The following is a 21,114-nucleotide window of genomic DNA, read 5'->3' on the forward strand; positions in this document are numbered from 1 at the left end:
CCAGAAAATTTAGCTGTAGGGGGCCCTGAAATTCCTATTGGCGGCCCTGCTGAGAGGGCACAGCATTTGTGACCAGGTGACTGAAATAACAGCCCCATAACAGTTTTCATGGCTGTTAATATAACATCTGAGCTTATAAGGGATACAGCCTGCAGAAAGGGACTGCATAAGTGGTGTGGAGCATGGATGAGGTTTATTTTTTGTCTGCAGGTATCGTCATAATATTGTTTCAGAGTTGATAAAGATGTGACAAAGGAGTGACCTAGCAGTGACCTGTATTGTAAGATATGAAGTAAACTGAGTCTATACGATATTCCTGATCTCATTGATCCCTTGTCCCAGAACAAGTGCACGTTTCGCAGTCTCATAATACTTCATCGTGTTTAGATTTGGACTTTTCTCCGTGGATACAATGTTTCTAGATTAGCATTTGCCAGCCACACAGAATGCTATCAACAGGATTGTGTCCGATTTCAGCAACATGACAGAGCGGTGTCTTTGAAGGAGATACATAGGCTGACCTTCAATTAGGCTGCAGGTTAAAACAATGCTGGAAAATCAATAGCTCATTTTCTCGTTTTTGTGCTCAGATTTTGATGTTTGCTGAGATAAAGATGACAATACCAGAGGAAGGAATATCTGGTGAACATGCATTGATGTTGCTCAGTCTCAGAGGTCAACTGTTGGAATAATCTTACATTACTACAGGCAGATGTTTGCTTATAAATACAACAAGGAAAGTGTAAGAAGTCCAAAGTCAAGTCTCTTCCTTCTCAACTTAAAGAGGATTTCCAAGGATTAACTTCTATGACATGTCAACAAGGCATCTGGCATTGGCGGGGTCTGGCAACTGAAGCTCCCACTGGTACTGAAAACCAGAGGATCCCATTCCCCATTCTCGGTGGAGAGGAGGCTGGAAGTGAGTGGTGATTGGTAGGAATCTAGCTCCTAGAAGCTCCACCAATAACAATGAAGGGATAAGATTTCATGTTCTTGGTGGAATCACCCTCCATTGAAGAAAATGGGAGTTATGGAAACCATCTAAGCTCATAGACCCTAAGCAATCACAGTCATGACATATACAATTGAGACATCAGAAAAATTCAAGAAGAACTCTGTGAGGAAGAGTAGAAGTCCTCTGCTGGATTGCTGGGCCATGCAGACCTTCTCCAAGATTCTGCTGTTCAGTTGAAGGCTACGGATTTGATCAAAATTGAGCTTAGATGATCGCTCAGGAGCACACAGTTGGAGCTGGAGACCGAGTTATCAGACTTGTACTCTGACGGATTTGACTGTGACCGGCATTCTGCTGCTTACTATATGTGTTGTGTTACCTATAAGCTGCAGAATCTCTAGGTTATGTTCACACGGAGTGTTTTCAGCCATTTTTCAAGCTGTAAACGTCCTGAAAAACAGCTGGAAAATCGGAAGAAGAACGCCTACAAACATCTGCCCATTGATTTCAATGGGAAAAACAGCGTTCTGTTCCGACAGGGCATTTTTTCAAAACGGCCACGTAAAAAAACTATTTTTAATGAACAATTAGCCCCATGTGACCATATTCGGAAATGCTGCAGAAGATTCTCCAGCACATCCAAGCCAAAACCGCAGAAAAATCTGCATAAATATCTGCACCATATCGTGCTTAACAGGCCTAGTTAGTCAGATGGTGCCAGATAGGTACCAGAAAGTCTCCAAATTGGACACTATAGTAAAAATAATCTCTTTCAGAATTTCGCAACCTTCCTCAATGTGCTAAACCCCTATACTGCCCCCTCTCTCCCCTTCCACATTTTTCCCATCATTTTTGAATACTAGAAATTGCTATAACAATGTCAAATGAATATATCTCCCTCCAGAAGTGGTTTGTGAAGTTCTCCGGTGACTCTATACTGTGTGGATATACATAATCTTCAGGGTTCATGTGCGTGGGAACGAAGACAGCGGAAAGGACACAGCCTGATGTAGTTGGTTATAAAGTTTTTAATTTTCCATGTCTTGACATTACTGCAATTAAGGGTCATTATCATGTCTCTTCTGCTAAGGCGCTCCGCACAAGGTGAGCGTCCTCTGCTTATTAAACATATAAATAGCTTAAACACCAGGAATTCTTTTCCACATATACACATACATTTAGCAAGGTGACCCAGTCCTAGTTGCAATTAAATTTTAGCACTTCATTTTATTATTTCCTAATGAGCACAGAACACAGTATTTGCTGTTGATACCCTGTGGAGTCGTAACTATATATAGATCCCACTAAACCAGGAACAAGGTTTATTAAAGAATTGGAGCTTTGAATATTTTCTCGCCTTAGTGCATGATTAATATTAACAATTAGATAGACTTCTCCTCCGGCAGATTATTGCACCCCATTTAAAGGTAAGACAACAGGGAAAAAACGGCAAGAACTTTCCCCTCATATTAGTAACAATTCAATTAATCTCTCAACGTATAAATACATGAAATAAAAGATTTCTGCGACTATTCTATTTTTAAACATATCTTCTCTATTGAATATCATTTTATATATATAATCTGCATAAAAAGTTCAGTCACTATGTACATTAGGGTATGTTCACACGGCCAAATTTCAGACGTATACGAGGCGTATTTTGCCTAGTTTTACGTCTGGAAATATGTCTCAAATACGTCGTCAAACATCTGCCCATTACTTTCTATGGGTATAACGCTGTATTGTCCACACAACGCGTAATTTTACGCGTCGTACGGCAATTACGACGCGTAAAATTACGCCCCGTAAAAAGAAGTGCAGGACACTTCTTTGGACGTTTTTGGAGCTGTTTTCTCATAGACTCCAAAGAAAACAGCTCCAAAAACGGACGTAAAAAACGCCGCGAAAACGGCGTGAAAACGCAGCGAAAAATGCGAGTTGGTAAAAAAACGTCTGAAAAGCAGGGTCTGTTTTCCCTTGAAAACAGCTCTGGATTTTCAGACGTTTTTGTTGACTACGTGTGAACATACCCTTACATTACATTACTTATCCTGTACTGATCCTGAGTTATATCCTGTATTATACTCCAGAGCTGCACTCACTATTCTGCTGGTGGAGTCACTGTGTACATACATTACATTACTTATCCTGTACTCATCCTGAGTTACATCCTGTATTATACTCCAGAGCTGCACTCACTATTCTGCTGGTGAAGTCACTGTGTACATACATTACATTACTTATCCTGTGCTGATCCTGAGCTGATCCTGAGTTACATCCTGTATTATAGTTCAGAGCTGCACTCACTATCCTGCTGGTGGAGTCACTGTGTACATACATGACATTACTTATCCTGTACTGATCCTGAGTTACATCCTGTATTACACTCCAGAGCTGCACTCACTATTCTGCTGGTGGAGTCACTGTGTACATACATTAATTACATCACTTATCCTGTACTGATCCTGAGTTACATCCTGTATTATACTCCAGAGCTGCACTCACTATTCTGCTGGTGGAGTCACTGTGTACATACATTACATTACTCATCCTGTACTGATTCTGAGTTACATCCTGTATTATACTCCAGAGCTGCACTCACTATTCTGCTGGTGGAGTCACTGTGTACATACTTTACATTACTTATCCTGTTCTGATCCTGAGTTACATCCTGTATTATACTTCGGAGCTGCACTCACTATTCTGCTGGTGGAGTCACTGTGTACATGCATTACATTACTTATCCTGTACTGATCTTGAGTTACAGTCTGTATTTTACTCCAGAGCTGCACTCACTATTCTGATGGTGGAGTCACTGTGTACATACATTACTTATCCTGTACTGATCCTGAGTTACATCCTGTATTATACTCCAGAGCTGCACTCACTATTCTGCTGGTGGCGTCACTGTGTACATACATTACATTACTTATCCTGTTCTGATCCTGAGTTACATCCTGTATTATACTTCAGAGCTGCACTCACTATTCTGCTGGTGGAGTCACTGTGTACATACATTACATTAATTATCCTGTACTGATCCTGAGTTACATCCTGTATTATACTCCAGAGCTGTGCTCACTATTCTGCTGGTGGAGTCACTGTGCGCATACATTACATTACTTATCCTGTACTGATCCTGAGTTACATCCTGTATTATACTCCAGAGCTGCACTCACTATTCTGCTGGTGGAGTCACTGTGTACATACATTACATTACTTATCCTGTACTGATCCTGAGTTACATCCTGTATTATACTCCGGAGCTGCACTCACTATTCTGCTGGTGGAGTCACTGTGTACATACATTACATTACTTATCCTGTTCTGATCCTGAGTTACATCCTGTATTATACTTCGGAGCTGCACTCACTATTCTGCTGGTGGAGTCACTGTGTACATACATTACATTACTTATCCTGTACTGATCTTGAGATACAGTCTGTATTTTACTCCAGAGCTGCACTCACTATTCTGCTGGTGGAGTCACTGTGTACATACATTACTTATCCTGTACTGATCCTGAGTTACATCCTGTATTATACTCCAGAGCTGCACTCACTATTCTGCTGGTGGCGTCACTGTGTACATACATTACATTACTTATCCTGTTCTGATCCTGAGTTACATCCTGTATTATACTTCAGAGCTGCACTCACTATTCTGCTGGTGGAGTCACTGTGTACATACATTACATTAATTATCCTGTACTGATCCTGAGTTACATCCTGTATTATGCTCCAGAGCTGTGCTCACTATTCTGCTGGTGGAGTCACTGTGTACATACATTACATTACTTATCCTGTACTGATCCTGAGTTACATCCTGTATTATACTCCAGAGCTGCACTCACTATTCTGCTGGTGGAGTCACTGTGTACATACATTACATTACTTATCCTGTACTGATCCTGAGTTACATCCTGTATTATACTACAGAGCTGCAGTCACTATTCTGCTGGTGGAGTCACTGTGTACATACATTACATTACTTATCCTGTACTGATCCTGAGTTACATCCTGTATTATACTCCAGAGCTGCACTCACTATTCTGCTGGTGGAGTCACTGTGTACATACATTACATTACTTATCCTGTACTGATCCTGAGTTACATCCTGTATTGTACTCCAGAGCTGCACTCACTATTCTGCTGGTGGAGTCACTGTGTACATACATTACTTATCCTATACTGATCCTGAGTTACATCCTGTATTATACTTCGGAGCTGCACACACTATTCTGCTGGTGGAGTCACTGCGTACATTTTAATTCCAGAGAATTACCAAATGGACAGATCTTGACAGTAAATATACAACATATCGAGTGCAATGTACAATATAAAAGTCAGGTTGTTTTTCTGAAAAGTGACTAAAAACAAATTCAGCTGACAGCTGAATGCTGATTACTAAACACCCTGGATGGGAATACATGTTAAACTGAGATTTACAATTGTTTCTGAGCTGTCTGTCAGGTAGGTCAGGGATGGAAACGAGGTGGAGGCGGTCAGGAGATGAGCAGAGTCTGACACGCTGCTCACAGGAAAGTTGCAATGAGTAAAACAATAGATAAGATGAAACCTTTCTGCTTGTGTCGTGTGATTTAGACAGGAACATGTTGTATCTGGATTTATTTCCGGCAATTACATTTATTGTGTTTTTTTTCTAGAGGGATCAGTTTATTGCAGATTTTCTTAAGAAGATTTGTTTGTGTCTTCAGTATATTTTAAAGGAACACTGTTCTTGACACAATATTTTTAATGACTGGCACCAAGGCTCCTGACTGGCACCAAGGCTCCTGACTGGCACCAAGGCTCCTGACTGGCACTTTTGCCAAGTTTCATTTTGGCAACTGATTTATCTTTAATAAGACATTGTACCTGTGACACTGCCCTGTGTTGTAGCGCACATGCTATTGTTATTGTATTTATTATTATTATTATTATTATTATTTGATATTGCATTATATTAGTATTATTTTTGTATTTATTATTTTTACTACTATTATTGTATTTATTTTATTATTATTATTATTATTATTATTATTATTACTACTACTACTATTATTATTGTATTTTTTATTATTATTATTATTATTATTACTACTATTATTATTGTATTTTTTTATTATTATTATTATTTCTTTACCAATAGTTCAAAACATTTTGACAGTCTCACCACTGTTTTCCACTGCAAAACTGCAAAATGATCAAGTCCCTGAGTGTTTTTGTTAAGTTTCATTCAGTCATTTCTAAATTATTCAGGTCTTCCACATGGGTAGCAGATGCTATAGGACAACCTATCACATCCTTCACACACCCTGACCAATGAATCTTAATGCGAGCTACAATCCCACAATCCCTTTTCCACTGCGCTACCTGTGTAAGGGCACATTCAGACGTGGCGGACAGTCCGCGGTGGAATTCTGCAGCAGTCGTTTTTTACATTTCTTTCTATACATTTTTAGGAAACTTAGTTCAGACGTTGCAGAAAATAACTGTGCGTAAATCAGGCTGCGGTGCAGAATTTTCCCTCCGCAGCAGCTCATGACGTTGCGGAGAAGAAGCGGAATTTCACTGCGGATTTCAGCCTTTGCAATGCAGAAACTGAAATCTGTGGTAAGGCTGGGTTCACACGTGGCGGAATTTCACTTAAATTCCGCTGCGGACACTCCGCAGCGTTAATCCGCAGCGGAGCCGTTTCTCCATTGACTTCCACTTTAATTTAGCAGTGTTCGTTTAGACGATGCGTAAAATTCCGCTGTGGAGCATAGGCTGCGGAGCGGAATTTGGTGTCCGCAGCATGCTCTGTCTGTTGCGGAGCAGTGGCGGACTGGTTGCGGACTCATGGCGGAATTTCTCCATTGACTTCAATGGAGATTCTAATTTCCGCAATGAAGTCCGCAGCTGTCATGCACATGTTATGTGTGCTGCGGATGCGTCTTGCTTTTTTGACATGACATTTCTTCATTCTGGCTGGACCTATGTATTTCTAGGTCTACAGCCAGACTGAGGAAGTCAATGGGGCTCCCGTAATGACGGGAGCGTTGCTAGGAGACGTCAGTAAATAGTCACTGTCCAGGGTGCTGAAAGAGTTAAGCGATCGGCAGTAACTGTTTCTGCCCCCTGGACAGTGACTACCGATCCCAATATACAGCAACCTGTCAAAAATATAGAAGTTCATACTTACCGAGAACTCCCTGCTTCTGTCTCCAGTCCGGCCTCCCAGGATGACGTTTCAGTCTAAGTGACGGCTGCAGCCAATCACAGGCCAATAACAGGCTGCAGCGGTCACATGGACTGCCGCGTCATCCAGGGAGGTCGGGCTGGATGCCGAAGGAGGGACGCGTCACCAAGACAACGGCCGGTAAGTATGAATTTCTTTGACTTTCACAAGGGAAAGTGCTGTCCCTTCTCTCTATCCTGCACTGATAGGGAGAAGGGAAGTACTTTTACCGCAGTCCGCAGCAGCTAGTCCGCATCAATTTACTGCACATTTTGGGCAGATCCGCAGCAGAATCTGCAACACAGATTCTGTGCGGCATTGATGCGGACAGTTGCGGAGGAAATCCGCCACGTGGGGGCATGCCCTAAGTCCGCTGTGATATCCGCAACGTCTGAATTACCTGTCACATATGCAAATGTTGCTGCAGATTCATTGCTTAAAGGAAGAGTGTCACGACCAACTTTTTTTTTAATATGTTATGTGTTTTAGTGTGATAGATCAATAAATTTTATTAATGTATGTTGCTGTGTTGTACTTTTTACGTTTTTAATTGATTTACTTCTCTATGGGGGCTGCCATTTTTGTTTCCATTACTGTGTGTGTCGATTAACGACACACACAGACATGGAATACGGCAGCCACAGTCCCATAGGGACTGCGAACGGCTCCCGTCCCATTGACTGCCGTGTACGGCGTCTGTGTGGGAACTGCGCATGCGCCGCTCCCACACAGTCCTATTCGAAATTGGCGCCGTCCGGCGCCATTTTCCTGTGGACCGGAAGTCGCGGCCGGACAGTAATATTACTACTTCCGGTCGCGGCTTCCGGACTTGTGCACATGGAACAGCGGCAGCAAACGGAGCGGACGGGCCGGAGGGAGCCGCGGCGGCAGGAGCAGGTAAGAGATTTCAATGTATGTTCGTGTTTACTACTGTATGTAAACCTACTACGCTGTGTGTTAGCTCAAAAAATGGCGACACACAGTGTAGGAGGTTACACCGTTCAAACCCCTCGTTTATCCCGGCACTAGCCAGGATAAAGGAGGGGGGGATGCTGAGAGCTCACTAGAGCGAGAGCTTTTAACCCAATGTTGCAATGCTGCAATTTTGGGAAATAGCTCCATCTAGTGACCAAAAATGGGTAGTATTATAAATTAGAATTAATTTATAATATTTCCTGACTATTTCCTGACTCGTGAAAAAAATAAAAAAAATTTGAACAATGTTTAATCACCCACACACTAAATGTTTAATTAAAAAAAAAAAAAACATGTTTTTCGGGCAATACCATGCCTTTAATTGCCCCAAATCTGCACCAACATTTGCAGCGGAAAAATTCCGCCACGTCTGAACATGGCCTGTCAGTCTCTACTGCAGTTCTGGCCTTCTATTCATGAAAAGAGAGACCCAGGATGAAGAGAACTATAGGCTATATGGGTACGCCATCAGGGAGAACGAGCTTACTACATATTCAGTGTGGTATACAGTAAGAGATATAATGTATCTCTGGATCATAGATTAAATTAATCAAAGACAAAAGTGAATTGTCTACATTGAGTCTTTCATTTAAGAAATGTTTATAACATTGTCCTTATACAGCCTCACGTCTCCACGTAGAGCACTATAACCCTTATCATTTCTGTCTGGTGGGTTTTGATCTCACTCTGTGGGGTCATCTTCTTGGAGTATTCCAGACCTGAAGTTCACTTCATTTAATAAGAAATTACAGGAGATTAAAAGACAAAACTAAAAAAACCCTTAATCCTGCACAAGGAGCTCCACGTGGCCCAGGGTCAGGTCCTCGGAGCCGTGCAGTGTATCAGGGGAGCCTTAGGATCATCTGTAGTATCATGACCCCGAAATATCAGACATTTCATATCCTCACGTCTCCTAAGCATAACCACCGCCTCCTCATGATCCACTCAAGGACAAGGATGATGAGTTTACTGCAACATGGCAGGACAGGGGCTAACAAATAAAATATAAAATAGAACAGTTATAAAATGATATAAAGAAGGTAATAAAGAAAGTCTAAGGCTCTGTGCACACACAAAATAAAGAACGTCAGATTGAAAAACATCTGAAAATCAGGAGCAGCTTTCAAGGGAAATCAGCTCCTGATATTCAGATGTTTTTTAATCAAAGTCGGGTTTTCGCAGCGTTTTTAACGGCCGTTTTTGGAGCTGTTTTTCTATAGAGTCTATGAAAAACGGCTGAAGAAGTGACATGCACTATTTGACGGCCGTTTTTTTACGAGACCGTTTTGTAAAATGGCCACGTAAAAAACGCCCCGTGTGAACAGAACGCCGTTTTCCCATTTAAATCAATGGGCAGAAGTTTGGAGACGTTCTGCTTCCGATTTTTCAGACGTTTTTCTAGACGTTTACAGCCCGAAAAACAGCTAAAATAGCCCATGTGAACATACCCTAACTATTACATCTTTTTTATCATAGGATTGATATTATGTTATGTCTGTGTAACCACTGAGGCCGCGCTTTTTTCTTTCCATGATACTAAATTCCCTTTAAATTATAGGTTCTGTAGGTGCGGATGTCTGGTCCGGCTGGACTCGGCGCTTCTCGTTAGGCTGAAGATGGGGTCCTAGACCTTCTATTTTAGCCAAATTCAGCCTAAGGGCATGACCAGACGTGGCGGAATTGCTCTGGAATTCCGCTGCGGACAGTCCACAGCGGAAATCTGCAGCGTACACGTTTCTCCATTGCTTTCCACAGCTTTTTAGTTGGGTTCGTTTACACGTTGCGGAACATAGGCTGCGGCGTGGAATTGTATTGGTTTTACGAACATGACATTTCTTCATTCTGGCTGGACCTATGTATTTCTAGGTCTACAGCCAGACTGAGGCCCCATGCACACTAACGTAAAAACACCCGTAATCACAGGCCGTTATTACAGCACGGGCAGGCCCATAGAAGTCAATGGGGCTCCCGTATTTACGGGTGACTACGTGTGTGCACCTGTAATTACGGGAGCGTTGCTAGGCGACGTCAGTAAATAGTCACTGTCCAGGGTGCTGAAAGAGTTAAGCGATCGGCAGTAACTGTTTCTGCACCCGGGACAGTGACTACCGATCTCAATATACATGTATCTGTAAAAAAAATAGAAGTTCCTACTTACCGAGAACTCCCTGCTTCTTCCTCCAGTCCGGCCTCCCGGGATGACGTTTCAGTCCATGTGACGACTGCAGCCAATCACAGGCTGCAGCCAATCACAGGCCAATCACAGGCTGCAGCCAATCACAGGCTGCAGTGGTCACATGGACTGCCGCATCATCCAGGGAGGTCGGACTGGATGTCAAGAGAGGGACGCGTCACCAAGACAACGGCCGGGTAAGTATGAAATTATTTTTACTTTTACTAGGGAAAGGGCTGTCCCTTCTCTCTATCCTGCACTGATAGAGAGAAGGGAAGCCCTCTTCCCCTCAATACGCAACGGCCAGTCCGCAACAATTTAATGCCCATTTTAGGCAAAGCCGCAACAGAATCTGCAACGCATTGATGCGGACAGTGTATGCAGAACTCCGCCACGTCTGGTCATGCCCTAAGGGTATATTGACACAAACTCAAAAACGTCTGAAAATAGGGATCTATTTTCAAGGGAAAACAGCTCCTGATTTTCAGAGTTTTTTTTAAGCTGCTTGCGATTTTCGCTGCATTTTTTACGGCCGTTTTTGGAGCTTTTTTTCTATAGAGTCAATGAAAAACGGCTCCAAAAACGGCTGAAGAAGTGACCTGCACTTCTTTTTCGCGGCCATTTTTTACACGGCCGTTTTGAAAAACGGCCACAAAAAAAACGGCCTGTCAGAACAGAACGCCGTTTTTCGCATTGAAATCAATGGGCAGATGTTTGGAGGCGTTTTGCTTCCGATTTTTCAGCCCTTTTTCGGGACATTTACGCCCCAAAAAACGGCTGAAAACACTCCATGTGAACATACCCTAACAAGGAGCGCTGTTTGTAGCTGAAGCCTGTGAGCTTATCACATCAGCATTACAAATCTCCCTTCATTTCTTGATAGTTTTCTACAATGCATCAGTGCAGACAAAATGTATCAGGCTGAAGTCCAGGCGGTTTACCTGACAGATAATTTACCTGAACTTAATACATTGTAACACACCCTCAGCTGTGGGCAATTCCCCATTCACTGACAGCATGCAGAGATTTTAAAGTTGTGAGGAATTGAAGCACATGGTCTGTTACAAAACTGTATCACTTTTCATTATACAACCATTAAAATGTATTTACACGACTGGATAACATCTTAGGTTAAATAACATATTCAGCTCTGCTACATCTGCACACTTTACGACGTAAAAGAAAAATAAAGATCCTGGAAATATTTCAACAACGACAATTTATTTAAGCAAAAACAAATGTTCTTGGTGCTTTTCCGAGTTACTGCGAGGATTGAGAATTACATCAGAAAGCATATTGCTGAGCGGGGGTCCTGCCGGCAGGGGGGAAGTGGCGCTACGTAATTGTTGAACGTACATCTGTGGAGCTGAATTATGAAAGAAACCCGTGTTGAGCAGCATATTGTATGTAGTGCGGTGCCAGGCGTCCGGCGCCAGCTTTGTCACCTGCAAACAGGATTAGAGGAGTTTTTGTTTCACTTGCTGCCATTTATTTTTACTAATTTCATTCCAACCCCCTCAGGCTCGTTAATAGCAAAAAACGACCCGCCACCGACCGCATCTAAGTGCAGCGAAGAGCCCATAGCGACCCCCCCGTGATTGGATGGGGAAATATTTGGATGTAATGATGATGTTGAATCGTGAGGAGACGGAAACATTTCCCATGTCGAGGATAATTTTTTCCTTACAAAATTCGGAGTGCGACATTGGAGTTTATCTACGCGGCGGCGGCGACGTTTAATGTCGTAATTACATCTGGAATCAAATTCAGCTCTGACTGTAATTATCAACCGCAAAATGATTTGGCAGCAAATACAGGTCAATTATATTCTAATTACATGCAAATATTTAGAATACATTTTATGTAAAAAAACAAAGTTCTGTTTCTTTTTCCTGGTTTTAAGTTGAGTGATCGGATCTATCTATCTATCTATCTATCTATCTATCTATCTATCTATCTATCTATCTATCTATCTATCTATCTATCTATCTCATATCTATCTATCTATCTATCTATCTATCTATCTATCTATCTATCTATCTATCTCATATCTATCTATCTATCTATCTATCTATCTATCTATCTATCTATCTATCTATCTATCTATCTATCTATCTATCTATCTATCTATCTATCTATCTATCTATCTATCTATCTGTCTGTCTGTCTATCTATCTATCTATCTATCTATCTATCTATCTATCTATCTATCTATCTATCTATCTCATATCTATCTATCTATCTATCTATCTATCTATCTATCTATCTATCTATCTATCTATCTATCTATCTATCTATCTATCTATATCTATCTCATATCTATCTATCTATCTATCTATCTATCTATCTATCTATCTATCTATCTATCTATCTATCTATCTATCTATCTATCTATCTATCTATCTATCTATCTATCTATCTATCATCTATCTATCTATCTATCTATCTATCTATCTATCTATCTATCTCATATCTATCTATCTATCTATCTATCTATCTATCTATCTATCTATCTATCTATCTATCTATCTATCTATCTATCTATCTATCTATCTATCTATCATCTATCTATCTATCTATCTATCTCATATCTATCTATCTATCTATCTATCTATCTATCTATCTATCTATCTATCTATCTATCTATCTATCTATCTATCTATCTATCTATCTATCTATCTATCTATCTATCTATCATCTATCTATCTCATATCTATCTATCTATCTATCTATCTATCTATCTATCTATCTATCTATCTATCTATCTATCTATCTATCTATCTATCTATCTATCTATCTATCTATCTATCTATCTATCATCTATCTATCTATCTATCTCATATCTATCTATCTATCTATCTATCTATCTATCTATCTATCTATCTATCTCATATCTATCTATCTATCTATCTATCTATCTATCTATCTATCTATCTATCTATCTATCTATCTATCTATCTATCTATCTATCTATCTATCTCATATCTATCTATCTATCTATCTATCTATCTATCTATCTATCTCATATCTATCTATCTATCTATCTATCTATCTATCTATCTATCTATCTATCTATCTATCTATCTATCTCATATCTATCTATCTATCTATCTATCTATCTATCTATCTATCTATCTATCTCATATCTATCTATCTATCTATCTATCTATCTATCTATCTATCTATCTATCTATCTATCTATCTATCTATCTATCTATCTATCTATGTATCATCTATCTATCTATCTCATATCTATCTATCTATCTATCTATCTATCTATCTATCTATCTATCTATCTATCTATCTATCTATCTATCTATCTATCTATCTATCTATCTATCAATCTCATATCTATCTATCTATCTATCTATCTATCTATCTATCTATCTATCTATCTATCTATCTATCTATCTATCTCATATCTATCTATCTATCTATCTATCTATCTATCTATCTATCTATCTATCTATCTATCTATCTATCTATCTATCTATCTATCTATCTCTCTATCTATCTATCTCATATCTATCTATCTATCTATCTCATATCTATCTATCTATCTCATATCTATCTATCTATCTATCTATCTATCTATCTATCTATCTATCTATCTATCTATCTATCTATCTATCTATCTATCTCATATCTATCTATCTATCTATCTATCTATCTATCTATCTATCTATCTATCTATCTATCTATCTATCTATCTATCTATCTATCTATCTATCTAATATCTATCTATCTATCTCATATCTATCTATCTCATATCTATCTATCTATCTATCTATCTATCTATCTATCTATCTATCTATCTATCTATCTATCTATCTATCTATCTATCTATCTATCTATCTATCTATCTATCTCATATCTATCTCATATCTATCTCATACCTATCTCATACCTATCTCATATCTATCTCATACCTATCTCATATCCAACTACCTATCTCATATCTATCTATCTATCTATCTATCTATCTATCTATCTATCTATCTATCTATCTATCTATCTATCTATCTATCTATCTATCTATCTATCTATCTATCTATCTATCTCATATCTATCTATCTATCTATCTCATATCTATCTATCTATCTATCTATCTATCTATCTATCTATCTATCTATCTATCTATCTATCTATCTATCTATCTATCTATCTATCTATCTATCTATCTATCTATCTATCTATCTATCTATCTATCAATTCAATTCAATTCAATTCAAAGAAGCTTTATTGGCAGGACCAAATACATATTAGCATTGCCAAAGCAAGTAAGAAGTAAGGGAATGAGGGATAGGGACTGAGGGCTTGGGGATAGGGACACATCTAGGGTCGGGGTTATACAAGTCCATGGCATATCATGTCTCTCTCAGTTTATGGCATGCAGTGACATATTGTGCCGCTGTGCCCACTGTGGTTTCCTCTTCACCCAGCAGGATGTAGAGTTTCTCTTCTTCTTCCATGGAGCTGAAGTCCGGTAAGAGATCGGAGAGTCTCCTGAAATGAGTGTCCCTCACTGCTGAGTATTTGGAGCAGTGTAGCAGGAAGTGGGCCTCATCCTCCACGGCCTCCTGGTCGCACTGTTGGCACAGTCGGCTCTCCCTGGGCTTGTAGTTCTGTCTGTGGCGCCCGGATTCGATGAGCAGGTTGTGGGCGCTCAGTCTGTAGCGGCTCAGGGTCTGTCTGTCTCTGGGGTTTGGCAGTTTCTCCAGATATGGCGCCAGTTTATATTCCCGCTGTAGTCTCCGGTATATTGTCAGTTTCTGGGATGTCTTTATGTCGTTCCTCCAGTCACTGATATACTCCTCTTGGCCTTTGTTTATTGTCTCCTTGATTTCGGCTTTTGTGAGGCCGCGCTGAGTGACATTTTCTTCAGGCCGGGTCAGGGTGAGATGTTCTGGGGGGCCTGGTTTACCTGGGACCCCTTGGTGTAGCAGGGCTTTATGGTGATAGGAACTTTGCCTGCTGCTGTGTAGATGGGCCCAGAATGATAGCGCCCTCTTCTGGATTGTGAGGTGTAGTGGGAATCTGCCCAGTTCTGCCCGACAGGCACTATTTGAGGTGCTCCGATGGACTTGGAGAAGGTGTTTGCAGAATTCTAGGTGGAAGATTTCTGTTGGGCTGGAATCCCACCTTGACCAGTCTGGGTATGTGTCCGGACCCCAGACTTCACTGGCATACAGGAGGATTGGGGAGATGATGGAGTCAAAGATTTTCAGCCAGACCGTCACTGGTGGTTTGAGGTGATAGAGTTTTCTTCTGATGGCATAGAAGGTTTTGCACGCCTTGTCTTTCAGTATCTCTATGGCTTGTTTAAAGCTTCCTGATTGGTTGATTTCTAGGCCCAGGTAAGTGTACCTGTCGGTCGCTGTGATTGTGGCGTTATTTAGTGTGAAGGTCGGGTGCCTGGGGGATTTTGAGTTTCTCTTCTGGAACACCATGATGTTGGTTTTCTTTGCATTGATGGGCAGTGCCCACGTGGAGCTGAATTTTTCTAGGATTTGCAGGTTGTCTTGGAGACCTTTCTCGGTTGGTGATAGTAACAGAAGGTCATCTGCATACAACAGGAATTTCACCTGGGTGTCATGGAGGGCGAGACCTGGTGCTGAGGAGGATTCCAGAGCTGTGGCCAGTTCATTGATGTAGATGTTGAAGAGCGTTGGACTGAGGCTGCAGCCCTGTCTGACTCCTCGGCTCTGCTGGAAATCAGCCGTTCTTCTCCCGTTCACCTTCACGCTGCATCTGTTCTCTGTGTAGGAGCTTCTGATGACGTCATAGGTTTTACCTCCTATTCCGCTCTCCAGCAGTTTCAGGAATAGGCCCGGGTGCCACACTGAGTCAAAGGCCTTCTTAAAGTCCACAAAACAGGCGTAAATCTTCCCATGCTTTGTATTGTGGACGTGGCTCTTGATGAGGCTGCGCAGGGTGAATATGTGGTCAGTGGTGCGGTGGTTTGGCATGAACCCAGCTTGGCTTTGGTGGAGGACATTGTGCTGGGTGAGGAAGCTGAGGATTCTCTTATTCAGGATGCTGCTGAACAGTTTCCCTAGGTTGCTGCTGACACATATCCCTCGGTAGTTGGCTGGGTCGTACCTGTCCCCACTCTTGTGGATTGGTGTTATAAGGCCTTGGTTCCAGATTTGCGGGAAGTAGCCGGCACTCAGCACTATATTAAATAGTTTGACTATTGCGGCCTGTATTTCTGGCGGGCTGTGTTTTATCTATCTATCTATCTCATATCTATCTATCTATCTATCTATCTATCTATCTATCTATCTATCTATCTATCTATCTATCTATCTATCTATCTATCTATCTATCTATCTATCTATCTATCTATCTATCTCATATCTATCTATCTCATATCTATCTATCTATCTATCTATCTATCTATCTATCATCTATCTATCTATCTATCTATCTATCTATCTATCTATCTATCTATCTATCTATCTATCTAATATCTATCTATCTATCTATCTATCTATCTATCTATCTATCTATCTATCTATCTATCTATCTATCTATCTATCTATCTCATATCTATCTATCTATCTATCTATCTATCTATCTATCTATCTATCTATCTATCTATCTATCATCTATCTATCTATCTATCTATCTATCTATCTATCTATCTATCTATCTATCTATCTATCTATCTATCTATCTATCTATCTATCAATCTCACATCTATCTATCTATCTATCTATCTATCTATCTATCTATCTATCTATCTATCTATCTATCTATCTATCTATCTATCTATCTATCTATCTATCTATCTGGGTATGTTCACACGGCTTATTTTTGGCAGTTTTTCGGGCCGTAAACGGACAAAAAACGACAGAAAAATCGGAAGCAGAATGCCCCCAAGTTTCAATAGGAAATCCAGCGTTCTGCTGCGACGGGCCGTAAAAAAACGTCAGCGAAAAATAAATGCATGTCACTTCTTGAGCCGTTTTTGGAGCAGTTTTTCACTGACACTATAGAAAACAGCTCCAACAACGGCCGTAAAAAAACGCAGCGAAAAACGTGACTTGCTAAAAAAACGGCTGAAAATCAGGAGCTGTTTTCCCTTGGATACAGCTCCGTATTTTAAGACACTTTTTAGTAAGGGTGTGAACATAGCCTAGTAGTAATATTATCTACAGTTAGATTAGATTTGTTAGGCACAACTCTTGGTGACATCCCTATAAATTATCTTTGATCTTACATAGGACTGCAAGTAAACCTCATGTGTTATCTTTCCTTAGTTGTCATGACCTGCCTAGGTAGAGTCGTGCGTTAACCTTAGATCATCCTATCCCCCCACCCCCACTTTAGTAAAGACACATGACACCGAGGTTGGATGTGAAATGGCCACAGCAGCCGTTTATTAATATCACAGTTTTATAAAAACAATTTAAATCCGAAACATTCGGATAACTAGTTAGGAATCCACCCGAGAATTCCTCCTAATAATTCACATGACCCAACATGGGTCAGAATCGTAAATAACAATGAAACGTTAACATTAACCCGAGCAGAGGAAGTCCTTGAAGCCCCTTCAGATGTTCCTTTTTAAGAACACACCGAATTAGCCATCTGCAAACCACCAATTACCTCCAGCCGTAAACCAGCTCGGAAGCACCGTTCACCTCTGCAGATGGCTCCAACCACTAGAAGTCCACTTCAAGGGGATAACACCCGATGAAGCCCTCAAGTGATATACCGACCACTAGAAGTCCACTTCAAAGGGATAACACCCGATGAAGCCTTCAAGTGATATACCTTCTACCAGAAGACCACTTCAAAGGGATAACACCCGATGAAGTCTTCAACCATGTACCTTTTTTGGGGGACGCATACCCCCGATGCGACCCCCCCACCATTTTGTACTGACTGGCCTCAAGGACTCCCCCCGCCAGCTGCCATGACAACAGAACCTACTCCGGAAAAAAGAAAAACATGTTAAATAAGCACACAAATAAAACACAACGCTCATAGACGGACGTACATAAGACCTAAGGAGTAACAAAACCAAGGGCGGGAGGGTGGGAGCTTACTGTTCTTGTGTTACTCCTCCCGCTGCTTCCGGCTCAATGCCGAGAAACAGCGGGAAGCGCAGAACGGCCCCCCCCCCGTCCCCCTTAACTCCTCCCCGTCCCTCCTCCAGCTCCTACCAACTCTCCCTCACCTAATTAACCCTTTCCCTACCAGGACGGTCATGTCGGCTTCCCTTAATCCCTGCGGGCTGCGTCCAGCCTCTTCTTGATTACCCCTCCAATGCCCTATAAGCACATCAATAACAGATTCCACTCTGCTACAATTCCATGTTACATCTATCATTTGTGGGGTTTTTTCTTCTCTTTTGATCCCATAAGAACTTGTTCTCGGTCGGGTTCCTTCTGTATCTTTCACATTCTACTTCTTAATCTACTTTTTCTCTTTTCACTTCTGTCTTATTCTCCGACACAAAAGTAGTGACACGTTACAAGTGATGAAAGCAATAAAGGGAGGGGAAGGCGACAAGACGATTCATCTGCTCCCCTTGGGGAGATGAAATGTTAAGGTACAATCACACTGCAATTAAATGGGATTTGTGTGGGAGTCTGCGTTGCGGGAGAGCGCGGTCTACCTGATTGTTCAGTGTCCGGCCTCCGCTGCTTCGCCTCTTCTATATAGATATTTCCATCTCTGGTTTAAAGGATCCATTCACTGCGTTTCCTCTGGATATGGAATGTTGTGTATTGACTTCTATTCAATCTATTCAGTTATAAACCCCCCCGGGGTGCGTTGTCAGATGGTCCATTTTAAGGGGTTGTGCAGTATATTACTAGTCCTTTCCCTTTGTATTTTACATGCCGTATAACTATTAATCATAATTTGTATTGATTCATGTCGTCGCCCCCCCCCCACACACACCCCCAGTGTCTCACGGCTAACCTGATACTGAAAAAACCTATTTACTTATCTTTCTGGCAGATTTCAGCTCTGAAGCCTGCAGAATAGTGAATGCAGCTCTGGACCATACTGCAGGCTGGAAAGCTCATAAACAAGAGAAGAACATATAAACTACAGGGATATGTTGCTATGGTTGGATTCAGGTCTGGAATCCCAGTCCTTCAGGACAACTGTATGAACCACTGAACCATCATGCTAGCCAGTAATTCTCCATGCTGATCACACAGACATTGTGCTAACTATTGAGCCCCCAGGCTAACCACTGAGCCCCTGTAATAACCAATGAGCCACTATGCTAGCCACTGAGTCACCATACTAGCCACTGAGTCAACTTACTAACCACTAAGCCAACCAATAAGCTTACTATTAGCCATTGTTCTAACTTTGATGCCGCCATACTAGCCACAAAGCTTATTATCTAACCTCTAGCCATGCTAACTACTGAACCACTCAAATATCCACTGAGTCACCATAATAACTATTGAGCCACTAAGCTAACCACTGAGCCACTGTACTACCCATTGAGTCCCTAGAATAACCAATGAGCCACTACGCTAGTCACTGAGTCAACATACTAGCCAATAAGTCAGCCTACTAACCACTGAGCCACCATGACAACCACTGAGCCACTGTGCTGGGCCATGATTATCATAATGTCATTATTATCCTGCTGAGGGTCAGTATTTCAGAATCGGCAGAAGTGTTAGGAATAAATAATATTGACATCAAATTTTTTTTTTACATTTCCGTATTAGACGTTTCGACAATGTCATTAATATAACAAAGAGTCCGGTCACTGGCCACTTACTCGCAGTATGAAACATGTAAGGGCAAAGCCACACGTGGCGGAATTGCTCTTGAATTCCGCTGCGGACACTCCGCAGCGTTAATCCGCAGCGGAGCCGTTTCTCCATTGCCTTCCACTTCTTTTTAGTAGGCTTCGTTTAGACGTGGCTGAAAATTCCGCTGCGGAGCATAGGCTGCGGTGCGGAATTTGGTGTCCGCAGCATGCTAGGGCTGTTGCGGATCAGTGGCGGACTGGTTGCGGACTCATTGCGGAATTTCTCCATTGACTTTAATGGAGATTCTAAATTCCGCAATGAAGTCCGCAGCTCTCATGAACATGTTATGTGTGCTGCGGATGCGTCTTGCTTTTTTGACATGACATTTCTTCATTCTGGCTGGACCTATGTATTTCTAGGTCTACAGCCAGACTGAGGAAGTCAATGGGGCTCCCGTAATTACGGGAGCGTTGCTAGGAGACGTCAGTAAATAGTCACTGTCCAGGGTGCTGAAAGAGTTAAGCGATCGGCAGTAACTGTTTCTGCACCCGGGACAGTGACTACCGATCTCAATATACATGTATCTGTAAAAAAAATAGAAGTTCATACTTACCGAGAACTCCCTGCTTCTGTCTCCAGTCCGGCCTCCCAGGATGAAGTTTCAGTCTAAGTGACGGCTGCAGCGGTCACATGGACTGCCGCGTCATCCAGGGAGGTCGGGCTGGATGCGGAAAGAGGGACGCGTCACCAAGACAGCGGCCGGTAAGTATGAAATTCGTTTACTTTCACTAGGGAAAGTGCTGTCCCTTCTCTCTATCCTGCACTGATAGAGAGAAGGGAAGCACTTTTACCGCAGTCCGCAGCAGCTAGTCCGCATCAATTTACTGCACATTTTGGGCAGATCCGCCGCAGAATCTGCAACGCAGATTCTGTGCGCCATTGATGCGGACAGTTGCGGAGGAAATCCGCCACGTGTGGGCATGCCCTAAAGAGGACGAGTCCTGCGGACGACTTCAACTTCTCAATCATTAACTCATGACAGAAAGAAGATA

This window comes from Rhinoderma darwinii, chromosome 8 (assembly GCF_050947455.1).
Source record: "Rhinoderma darwinii isolate aRhiDar2 chromosome 8, aRhiDar2.hap1, whole genome shotgun sequence".
Taxonomy (NCBI): Eukaryota; Metazoa; Chordata; class Amphibia; order Anura; family Rhinodermatidae; genus Rhinoderma; species Rhinoderma darwinii.